At 52.3% G+C, this 12,005-nt stretch overlaps 1 protein-coding gene across 2 annotated transcripts in view; it reads right to left on the bottom strand.

The window, feature by feature from the left end:
- The window catches only part of STK35 (serine/threonine kinase 35), a 36,794-nt gene that overhangs the window by 5,327 nt on the left and 19,462 nt on the right, over positions 1–12,005 (bottom strand). Inside the window, exon 4 of one of the 2 annotated variants that reach the window (XR_010376655.1) lies at positions 72–98. The exons of the other annotated variant lie outside the window; for it this stretch is intronic. The gene's annotated coding sequence lies outside the window, so the exon portion shown is untranslated. The remainder of the gene's footprint in view (positions 1–71; positions 99–12,005) is intronic. 2 annotated transcript variants of the gene reach the window in all.

Raw genomic sequence — 12,005 nt, 5'->3', positions numbered from 1 at the left:
TGGCTGTATTATCATTCACTATTATTTGGGAATGGCCTTGGTGCCAGGATCCAGGAACGAGACCAGCCTACCTTTTGGGGGCCTGTTCTAGTGGAGATCTGGAAAACAAAGAGACCACAGAGATTAGCCCTGGGCCAGCCCCCACCCTGCCCAGCCAACTTCCCCAGTCTGAGCCTGATGAGAGCTAAGTATAGCCCTACCCCAAGCAGGGCAGGCCACCCAGGGTAGCGATGTTCTGTCTCTGCGGCAGGTGGTCTCATCTAAGAGTTTCAAAGTGCCCTCTCTCGCTCAAATCACTGAATCAGAGGAGTCTTTCCCAGCATGCTTGAGCCTCCCACCCCCCACTGGCTTCAATGCTCTGAAAGCCCTCTGCAGCCTGACAGGTGCCCTCCCCACCACAACCTGCCTCCTGTGCAGCCTGATAACACTGGCCTGTCATCCTCAGGTCCTGGGGAGATGCCTCACGAGAGGCAGCAGGGTACAGTGATAGTGGATCATTTATTTTCTACCTGTCAGCCTTTGTTTCCTCCCCTGAGAAACAGGGGGCTCTTTTCTGAGGTTTGAATGGACTGTAAAGTACTTGTTCATGGCAGGGACTGACTCCTCGATGAGCCCATCTTCTCCTAGCCATTTGCCCCCAACCAGAAACTAGGCATGTGTCAGCCTTGAACAGGCTGTGGTCCGAGCCGCTTAATCGTCCAAACTGCTTCCAGCCAGTGAGGATGCCGCGGCAAAGACACGCACTGCACTGGAGGAGTGGGACAAGGCTTTCCGGAGAGCAACGTGGGCACGTTTTCAAAGCTTGGGATGTCTTTAGACCCTGTAATTCCACTTCTGGAACTCTAGTTTAACTGATTATCCTAAATATGAGAAGGACTTTGAGAGTAAAGATCCTCACTGAAGTGGTATTTAAATTATGAGGCAATAACCCACAAATCCAAAAGTAAGAGACTGAAACAAATGACCCATCTACTTGGTGATACGGTACAGAGGAAACGAGAGGGCTGTGGCATTTTGAACATTATGGCAGGAGCACTTGCATGGGTTAAATGGAAAAAGTGGGCTACAAAGTCTGTGACACAGAGTATGACCCTGAGATGTGAAAAACAAAACCTCTAAGTATAGGAAATCTGGCAAGAAACACATCAAAATGCTGCACTTGCCGTGGGCGTTATTTTCTTCTTCCCCCACTTTTCCTCTGTGTTTTTAATACTGAGTACACAGCACGCTGTGGCGCTTTACTTTTTAATGGGAAAAATAGCGTCCTTTAGTGAACAAGGAAAGCTGGCAGCCCCAACAGAAAGGTCCCTGGAGTAGGCAGGGGCCCCAGAGGCCAGACGCAGGCTCTTCTCTGCTCTTCCACACACGTGGACAGTGGAGGACTTTCCCCACCTGTAAGACGAGAGGTTGGACTGTGTGATTCTTCCTCCGCTGCACAGGTGAGGGGTGACCCAGGGTCTGTGTGGAGTCCAGTGGGATGGATGATAAAGGCGCTGGAAAAGTACTTGATCTGGAAAGGAGACACCGGATCTCTCTGGCCCTTGTGCTCCGCTGCTTCTGTGCTTCCCTGCCTGTTAATTCCGCTTGACAAGCACCCATCGGTGGGTCTTGCACGCCAGTTCTGACTTGGAAAAACAGTCATCGCAAGCACAGCCCGTGATGATGCTGCCGCCATGTCACACTCCGGCTCTATCCGGCATGCCTAGCGCCTTCTCCCCGCTGCTTTCAGGAGATGAACCAACAGAAGATGGCGGGACGGAGAGGACAGGCGAACCTCACCATCTAAGACACTAGGTCCGTTGTGAAATATAAGGGAAGGCTGGGAAACTGTATGGTGATGTGTGATTTGCTAAGATAATCTTTGGAACCAGTTAGGACCTTTTCAACACTGTTGAAAGGAGGGAGGAGAACTGAGGACAACCTCAAACGGATGCCCATCACAGCAGGAAGGTGGCCCATGGCGTCTGAAAAGCAGTGCTGTCAGGAGGCAGAGAGATTCAGTGGCCAGTAGTCTCCTTTCCATGATAAACTAGAGGAACAGAGTGTGCCCGCAGAAGGGCAAAACAAGCGCACAGCACTCTGTGATGCCAGCATAATTTACCGTGATAACCACCGGGTCTCCCACCAGGATGCCAGGCCGACGTTTCCCACAGGCTCCTCCACCCTCCCTCCAGCTTCAGCACTGGCTCCAGCCCTTCTGGTAGGACGTCTCAGGACAGCCCACAGGTCTGTCTGCATCTCCCTTGTGGGCAGGGACAAAGGAAATAAGGGTCTTTCTTCCACAGAGAGAACCTTGGCTTCGGATTCCTCTCCCACCCACCACAGAGCCCTCCTTGAAGGCAAAGCCACCCCTGCTGAGCACGATGAGAGGCAGTGATGTGATTAACCTGCAGGCTAACATGCCGGGTGACGTCTGAGTACACCCCCCACCCCCGCCACTGCCTGGTCTCATCTAGGGAGGATTTAACAAGGGAACAGGCCCGGAGATGGGACCACCTGCCCCACAGAAGCGCTGCTGAGGACTGGTACCGGTACTCAGTCCGAACTCCTCCAGCCTCACTGCCCAGTCTTCCCACAATGAGCCTTCACTCAGTGCTCCCAGAGACGGCTCCTGGGTTTGAGCTGGTCTTCTGGGAGGAAAGGTGTCAGTGATCTGGGAAAATGCTGGCAAGTGCTTCCCTTTCTTATTTCAGCTCTTGGACTAAGTTCCGGCAGCACATCCGACCTCCTAATTTCTCTATAATTATCATAACAGCAATCACTTACTCAGCATTTAATACGTGCCGGGCACGTTCTATGAAGTATGTAAGAAGGACGGTTTTAGATGTAACAACCTGGTGAGGATGCCAACCCTCCTACACTGCTTTCCACTCACCGCATCGCGGAGCAGACCAAGTGTCTTACATCTACTGCCTCATTTCACTCTGTCACCCTATGAGGTAGGAGCTGCTGTCGCCCCAGTTTTAGAGACGAGGGAATGGAAGTTCAGAGAAGATCTGCATGGCTAGTAAGTGGGAGAGATAGGGGCTGCGACCTAGAGACCTAGGTCTGTCTTGCTCCAAAGCTCCCGCTTTCAACATGTAACTTTGTACTGCAAAATCCCTTCCTACTGAGACAAGAAGAGCTTAAGTGGAGTTTAAAGCCTATTTAATCCCTTCATCCATAAACAGATTCACTCAGAAAAGGCAGGCTTGGCTGAGGTGCCCCTGCACATGTCTGGGGTCCAGAGCACAAAGAGGTATGTGGTGCCAACCAGGCGGTGGGCAGCTTTCTGGCAAGTTCGTCTGCCCACCAAGCAGTTGTCTGGTCTGTTCAAGGAGACTGGGGAACCAAACTGCTCCCATGAAGGCCACGTGCAGTTTGGAGAACAGAAGCTGGGGAAAGCCAAGGTGGGAGAAGCCATGACAGGGCTGGGGACCAAATGGGCTCGTAAGGCCATCTCCCTCCCCAAGTCCTTGATGCACAGACTGGGAAGGCTGCATGAACAAAAAATTACCCCTTATCCCACAAGTATGGCCATCCTACTTTGCTGGTGCCCGAATGTCATTTCTTTGATGAAATGATGATGAAAGTAAATGGGAGTGGTTTAAAAACCCGGTCTTCCATCTCCTATCCACCCCTTCTCCCCACCTCCTCCCCTGGCTTTTAAATCGTACTGTTCTTGGAAATGTTAAGCCCAGCAAGCACGGGATTAAAACTCTGGGAGCCACAGCTACGTTTTAGGTCAGCAGCTTCACTCCAGGCTCTTCCAGGGGAGCACACGGGCTACGGTGGATGGTCCTGGCTCACATCCGAGCTCTGCCACCCCCCAGCTGTTTACACTCTCTGAGCCCCTCTTTCCTTACTAGCAAGTGGGGATGCCGTTTCCCTTTCTGGGCGGGTGAGAGGATTACCAGCACGCGGGGCGGAACAGGGCTCACCCTGAGGTCTGTCTTGTTAGTTATGCTGATGGTCAGTTTGGTTCTTCGCAGGTCACAGACTGAACTCTCTATAACTTATCTCGAGTCGAAGCTTAATTTGGGAACTTCCTCTCCTGTGTTGTCAATATGGGGGTTTAAGTATGAGGGCAGCGGAGGAGGTGGTGGAGGGGGAGGAAGCACTCTGGTCCCCGCTGTGAAAGATCTGACCCCCTGCCACACCTCTGCCATAAAGCCCCAAGGACAGCCAGATGGTGACCTGCTCAGGCCTAAAGGGGGATTTTTGAAGTCCAGGGACCTAGAAATCAAAATACCCCCGGCTGCTTGCGAGGACTGATTTTCCGTGGCTTCACACAAAAGTGTCACAGCTACTCGTTGAAAGGGTGGGCCGGTGCCCAGGGCACCACTGGCACCTGTCAGGAGGGCCCACGCACCAGCCTGCAGACTTCAGGGTGGCCCCTGAGTCCGTGCTCGGTGCTGCTAAGGGAAGCAACAGACAGTAGGCAGGGGAGCGAGTCCACACTCCTACTCTCTCTACTACACAGACACACTGATCCAGGCAAGAGGCTCTCTCCACAGAGGAGTTCTAGTCTTGAAGGTTACTTAGCAAGTTGCAAAAGGTTAAATGGCTAGTAAATGGTGAACTGGGATTCAAATCTAAAGTTTAGTTTTCTCTATTCCTCTATGCCTCTTTAACAGGAAAGAAAGTCATCAGACTGGCATAATCAAAACGTGGTGTTCCTCAGTGGGTAGCCAAAAACTCACCCTGACCTAAACTCTCCCGTAAGTGCCGCCTGGTGGTATTATCACTGCGAAACAAGGCAGTGGCCTAGGAGCAGGTCCCAAACACAGTGGAGCACCATTCGAAGAGCATGGGTTGCAGAACGGCAGACAGTCGATTGTCTGTCAAGGGGTTTGGCTTTAGAGGAGGAAGAACTAAACTTTATACCCCAGCTCAGCCAATGACTGGCTCTGATCTTTATCAAGTCTCCGTTTTCTCCACCTAAACTGTGGAAACGTCTATCCTGCAGGGTGAGAAGCCTGCGACGGGATCTGCAATGGGCACAGTGAGACACACAGGAGGCACTTACTAGCTGTCATGGCAGCCTTCGATCACATCCCCAAACACCAAATCCTCACAGCAGTCACGGGCTCAGGCAAAAACTCCAGACAAGATAAGCTGGCCTCATGTCAGTCTTCTCTGGAGGTGACAGCCTCCTTTCTGCTTTGGGCCTCGGGGACAGTGGGTCTGGTTGCACGCCCCACCTGCCCGGCCCCCCACCTGCCCCTTGCTGTCAGCTCCAATGACACAGGCCTCCTCCCAGGAGGCATCCCCAGGGGCCCTGGCCTCTGCGGGGACTCTGTTCTCCAGTGAGGGCCCAGGACTCAAGGGCACTGAGAACCAAGATGACCTTTGTAGGCTCCTTCTGGATGGAGGTTAAACTCTAACCTGACAGCAGCACAGGAGTGCCCCGTGGGCTTCCCAAGGCAGAGGAGGAGCTGGGGTCGGTGCAGGGGTGGGGTGGGGGGTGCAGTGCCCTGGGGCCGGCAGAGCCCTTCCCACAGCGGGCTGATGAGACCCGTCTCCCCACAGGCTTTAAGCAGAACCTGAGATGCCCTTGAAGCGGGTGAATATAACCCAGAGGAGACAAGCGCTAGGCCATGTCAGCTGAGGCCGACCCACGGCCCACTCACCAGAGAGGACACACAGTCAGGGGCAACAACCGGCTGGCCCAATGTGTGGAGAGAAAGGGGGCGAGAGAGCTTAGAGCCAAGGAGGCGCGGTGATGGAAACACAAGTCAGCTTCACCTCAAGACTGACCGGAGTTCAGTCGGGGCAGTGACAGGTTCTATGCCAACTGCAGTAAGCAGTTACTGTGGAAGGTCCTGGACACATAGACTCGGTCCTGTTACGGCAGTGTCGCGGTGTCACCATTGCTGATTTGCTTACTATTGTTTGAAACCCTTTGATTCCTTGAAGCGCCATTCACAATGTTAGTATTTAAAAGTTTGCCAGACACACAGAAAGAAGTCACCAGGCCAGACATAGGGCTCTGCGATTTGGAGGTCTGTGGGGACTGGCCATGTGCGGGCCTGTGCTCTGAGTCATGTCACTGAGGTCTGAGGGCACAGACCCAATTAAACCCGGACTTTTTGGCCCTGGGAAGTCACTGGGCTGTCAGAGCCTGGGGTTTGGTGAGTTCCCTTAACCAGCTCAGCTGGTAAACAGGTACTGGGTGGAACTCACTCACTCAAGACAAACTACTGGGGAACTTTCTGTCTCCAGAAAAACAGCCCCAGGAATTGGCAGCTGACTGTGGGGATACCCTAACGATTTCCCCTCCTCAACTTATTAAGTGTGGGGATGAAAGCTGCCCCTAGAGACTGGGGTTCAGCTGCAGCTGCTGTGATTAGCAGAGAAAGGGCTGAGGGGAGAGGCTGGGCTCCCAGGAGAGCGCTCCTCCCGGGCCCTGAGCCAGGAAGATGTCTGAGGAGCTGTTAGCACTGCGGGGAGAGGTCGCTTCTCCACGGGGACCAGACAGTTTGTGGTCATGAGCAGCATGACTCAAACCAGGCCACGCCCAGAGGGGTCTGGCTGAAGGAGACCATATGGACATCTGGTTATTACAGCAACCAGTCCAAAGCCCAGTATGCTAATGGGAACTCACTGGGGGCACTTGCTCAGGGGGCTGGCATTCTCTTAGGGAAAAGAAGGGCAATGCAATTATTAGTGAGAGTGAAGTAAAAATGATCAGCCTATGAGGATTTGGCAAAAACACACAGGATGGGGAGCTACATCACTGACGGAACTCTTACTGTGTGCTAGGAATTTCCCTGGGCACCCCACACTTCTCGTGCATTTAGTCCTCATAACAGCACACCATGAGCATCTGTGTTAAATGAGCATTGTTTAATGGTAAGGAAATGGCCCTAAGAAGTTAGGTGACTCGCCCACAGCACCCAGCTGGTTAAGAGGTAGAGATGCGATTCAACCTACATTTATCAGCATATCAGGTTCAAAAGCAAGTCTCTTGATGTCCTGGCACCAACATGGAAGCACAGGGTCTCCAGTCGCCCTGGCCAGTGGTGGCCCTTCTCTCCTCATGTGCTCAGGATGGTACCTGCGAGGTCTTGCACCTTTTGAAGATGGGAACTGTTGGGTAGAGCATCCCATCTCCCTCCCCTGGGGGCTAACAGCTCCCCCATCACTGTGACCGACTCATCTGCCAGAACTCCAGCCTGTACACCACCACCACCTCCTTTGCATACAAAGCTCACCCTCCTTAGGCTGACGCTCAAGGCTCTTGGCAACTTGGCACCGTCTCCCCCTCCACCTTGAGCCTCCACGTGAATCAATGCAAAGACCTGCTCTTTCTACAAATTCACAGTGTTCTGCCTTTGCTCACAGTGTCACCTGCTTAGAAGACCCCCATCTGCCCTCCTTTCTTCAAGGGCCATCTTAAGTCACACGTCTGACATGCTGCCATCACTTACATCTTCAACAAAAAGGCAGCACTCAGTCCTCTTGAGCTCCCGGGAGCACTAAGACAGGACTGTGCTGCCACTGACCTAAGGTGACCTGTCCTCGGAAGCTTGATGAAAAGAGCACAGACACACATGAGGATCTGACAAGACAGTAAACGGGGACAGTGAATCTGGCAACCAGCACGTGCTGAGAGAGAAGGTGATCCTGGCCCCTCCCCACCCCACCCACCATGCCTTCTGGAGATGGGAGGAAGGCTGCACCAGCCTCGTTCCCAAACAGAAACAGATACAGTGCATAGGAGACCACCAGTGAGCCACAAAAGCTCTCAGTAAGCACTTGCTGAACAAGTGCAAAAAAGAACTCAGGCTCTCCTGGGCTTCCAGCAGAGATCTGGTGAAAGGCAGGTGGGGCCAGCCTTCCCCCCAAGGCCTGCACAGAATCAAACCAAAATGTGACAGGACAGCTTGGAGGACTGACTCGGAAGCCCCCACCCCACTGGCTGAGGTTCGGGCCACCCCTCTGCTCCTGGTTGTTTGCACTTAGAAACCTGAAGGCAACTGAGACCAGAGACCTTCTCCCCCAACACCCCCCCACAAACCACCATACTCCTTTCCTTAACCCCAAATAGAAAGTATTTTCCAATTTACAAATTGAAGTGGTTCTCAAAGTCAACTTTATAGCCAGCAATCATGGTTCTGATGTTATATAACCATTAAAAAAACACACACACACACAAAACCAGTGAGATGTGGGCGCCAGAGAGCTGCTCTTTGGCAGAACCACCGGCCTGCCCATGTGACAGGACACTGCACAGGTTTTCAGCTCTAAAAAGCAAAAGTAAATACAAAAACAACAAAATGCTTTGTTCCTGGGACGTAATTATAGCAGAGTGAATATGCAGAAGAGCCAGACACATCAGTCAACTAATGAGAAGCTGATTACCAAGGGGAAGAACAAAACTCAGCAGGACTCAGCCACCAAATAAAGGCCATGAAGGCAGCCCTGGGCTGTGGGGGTCACTCCATGCCCAGGAGGGTGTTTTATGTTCTGCCCCAAACCTGAGATTCAAAACCCACAAAAGACCCACAGCTGACCACAAACACCCACCTACCTAGAGGACAGAGGGAGGGTTTATACCCAGGTATGCAAGATACATCTGTGTATTCAGCTCCCCCTCCCAGTGTTCACCATCTCTTAGGTGGTTCTACCTGCCACGGCCCAGTGACTCAAGCCACAGATACTGGAGCCACCCGTGAGCCGCCCCTTCCTTCACCTCCCTAATTCAGCCACCTGCCAGCCCTTCAGACCTCTCCAACATGCACCTTACGTTCACTCTTCACCTGCTGCACCCTCCACCCTTCCTAACCGGGCTTCCTGCGTCCACGCTCGCCTCTCTCCGAGTCCACTGGCCACAGAACCAGAGAGCTTTTGTACACATGCAAGTCGGATGGTTAAAGCTGCCACTCAGTGACTTCCCGAGACCTACGCGCTTGGGCTCCCGTCTCTCTGGACCTTCCCACCTCGCTCCGGACCTGCCGGTTCCTCGTCCCTCTGCTTGGCAGAGGTCTCATCCTTCAGACCTCAGTTTAATGTTACCTCTTCACAAAGGCTTTCTCTGATTGTCTGGGGCAGGTCCCTTATTTTCTGCAGCGCCCTCCCTCCAGATGCACTGGAAAAATCATCTGTAGCTTTCCTGTATGACACTGTCTCTCAAACTGAGGTATAAAGGCTTCAAGGGTGGGGACCAGGTCTGGTTTTTCACTGATGTATCACAAGCACCTACCATGGTGCCTGGACAGACATCAGCAATCAATAAAAAAATTAATGGGCTCTTCTGGGATGCTTTCCTTTTTATGGGGTTGGGGGGGCAGCACAAGAACCTGCACACTTTCTGAAATACTACTGCTAGCTCTGGTAGCAGCGTGACCAAGAACTGGTATGAAAGGGTGACAGGCCTCAACATCTGGGGGCTACCTACTGTGAGCCCAGCACCCCAGGCTAGTTTTACATGGATTTTCCATTTACTCCTCATGAAAAGCCTGAGGGCAAGCTGGCAACCTCACTCTATAAATAAGGTCTCCCAGGCTCAGAGAGATGCCCGAGGTTTAGTCGGACTGAGGTCAGGAGCTATCTGCATCTCCATGGCCCAGGCCAGGCACACAGCAGGTGCTCGACACATGTCTGTGGAATGAGTAAGCGAAGTTTTCTAGTCCAGTTCAAAGCCGTGCCTAAGACCCCACTCAGAGCGTAAGTCCGACTTCCAATCCCACTGCCTCCCCCTTTCCTATGCCTCTCGGCTTCCCCCTTCTCCAAGAGCGGGCTCCTGTCCCACCATGGTGGCCTCACTGGGCCTGTCAGTCCCTAACGGGACTCTGGAGAGCATCCCAATGCGCTCACTGTTACTATGGCTCAGAGGCCCATTTCTCTGGCCAGGGAAGCTGGCAGAGAAGCTCAGTTGTTTTCTTCCTCCTCCTCCCAGGAGCAGGTAGGCACAAGGCTTCACCTCATCTCAAGACAAATGCATAAGGGAGAAACTCAACAAGAACTAGGAGTCCCAGGTGCTAGAACCGCATCCACTGTGGCACTCTGAATGCGCCAGGGCTGAGTGCGTAGGGGAAAGAGGGCTCAGTGGTCCTTTTGCTGCCCTGGTTTTCTGGATGAGGAAACCACAGCCTAGGGTGAAGCGACTTGTCCAGAGCCCCCGTGCTAGGTAAACACGGAAGGCAGAGCCTAGATTAGAACCCGGCAGGCTCTCTGAGTGTAGGCCCAGATCTAAGCTTTCTGAGGGTAGAGAGGTAAGATGCTAGGCAGATGGTGCCTTCACCCTCTTCCCCAGGGTACTTCTCAAACATGAGCACGAGCCAGCATCACCTGGAGGTTCTGACTGAAGCACCTGTCCCCAGCTTCCAGCTCTGTAGGTCTGAGGGGGTGCCAGAAATACACATTCCTATGAAGTTTCCAAGAGATGCTGCCAGTCTGGGCACACTTTGAGAACTGCTGGTGCTAAGGTTTGTACTGTGTGTGTGCTGGGGGGGGCAGGAGCCAGTAAGGAGGAGCAAGGAGAAATGCAGCAACAGCTTGTGGATACCTTCCGGTTCACAGGTTAGAATCCAGATCTCTGAAGTCGCAAAATTCTTACTCGCAATCTATCTAAACTTTACCCAGGCCGTGTCAGTATGCTGCAGATCCTGGAGACTTAACACCTGGGTCTGCTATGGCATCACTATCGTATGTCCATCTCAATGAAATGCCATGAGTAGGTGGCCAACTGGACTTCTAGGGCCTCCCAAAACATCAGGCTGGAGTGACGTGCTCCCCGAGGCTCTTCGTGCTACACCTGGTTGGTGCCCATGCCCTGAGATGCTCAGGGTAGGGGAGGGAGGAGGACCTCTGGCTCACGTCAGTGGTGACATCCGGATTTCAGTTTAGGCAACTGGCCCAAATAACTTTTTTTTTTCTTTTTTCTTTGGAAGGTAAAAGTCACCCTGTTGTTTGGTCTGGGGTGTGGCACAGTCACTCATTTCTGCTATCCCATGCAAACCAAGGGTTCCTTCCAAACATTCATCAAATCCAAGTCTGCAATCTGGTTACTAACAACAAATGAGACTTTACTGGTGACTTCCAGCTCTCCTTCTGTCTCGTACAAGGCTGGGCTGTGCTCAAAAGACCCATGCATTCTGCCAAGATCTGACAGCACCACCCTTCCAGTCTGTGCCTTAGATTTGCACTCGACTGTAACTTTCTGGAAGGACATGTCTTAAACATGTCTGCAAAAGGCAGAAAGGAAAAAAACAAAAGGGCGCTGTTCGTGATGGAAGTAAACACAGAGTCAATAGCTCACATCACCTGTGACCTTCCCATTGGAACAGAGGGTCAACATCACAATCCAGTGTGAGCTACTACAGCCTCCCGCCTTCCACCACTGCTCCAGGAGCGCGCCTCGGAAGCATGAAAGCCAAGGTTATTGTTCATGAGATTTCCTGCCCAGGCCCCACAGACAGCTCCTCTTTGCAGGCTGGGAAAACACAAGCATTTTCATCTTCCTCATTGTGCTCTACGGGGTGCCGGGGTGGCTCTAATCCATTCCTCCTGAGTCCCTAGACATCACTTTCTTTCACAAGGAAACAAAATACAGAATTCTGACCTGTGTACGGTGTAGGCTGAGTTATCGCTTTCCCCTGGCACCTCTAACTAAAAGAGAAATTCCTTTAAAGTTGGAAAATTCATTGCAGTATTTTACAGTATTGATTTATTTTAAGCTTGGCTGGCAGTTTTAAGGCCTGCCCTGCTTCTGAATTCTAGAAGTGCTGGAGGAGGTCTCCGTTTCCTTTGATTTGGTAAAACCACAGAAGACTCACTAGTGGAAATGAAAAGGGGCTGGGAGCTGAGACGTCACCGTCCTAGTTTATCAAGAGAAACTTGGGCATCCTGTCCAGGCCCTGGTCTCAAGTACACCTCCGGCTGGGGATTTCACCATGACAGCGATCCCCTCTCCCCTTGCCCGCTGAGTCTTGTACCCAAAAAAGCCTGGGTAAGCCAAGGCAAGTTTCTGACAAATCCTGAAATGCAACCTCCTCACTTATCACCTGGCTGACAAGGTG

The sequence above is a fragment of the Camelus dromedarius genome, chromosome 18, assembly GCF_036321535.1.
Source record: "Camelus dromedarius isolate mCamDro1 chromosome 18, mCamDro1.pat, whole genome shotgun sequence".
NCBI classification, from domain to species: Eukaryota; Metazoa; Chordata; class Mammalia; order Artiodactyla; family Camelidae; genus Camelus; species Camelus dromedarius.
Note: the sequence above shows the minus strand (reverse complement) of the source record. Positions and strands in the feature narration are given on the sequence as shown.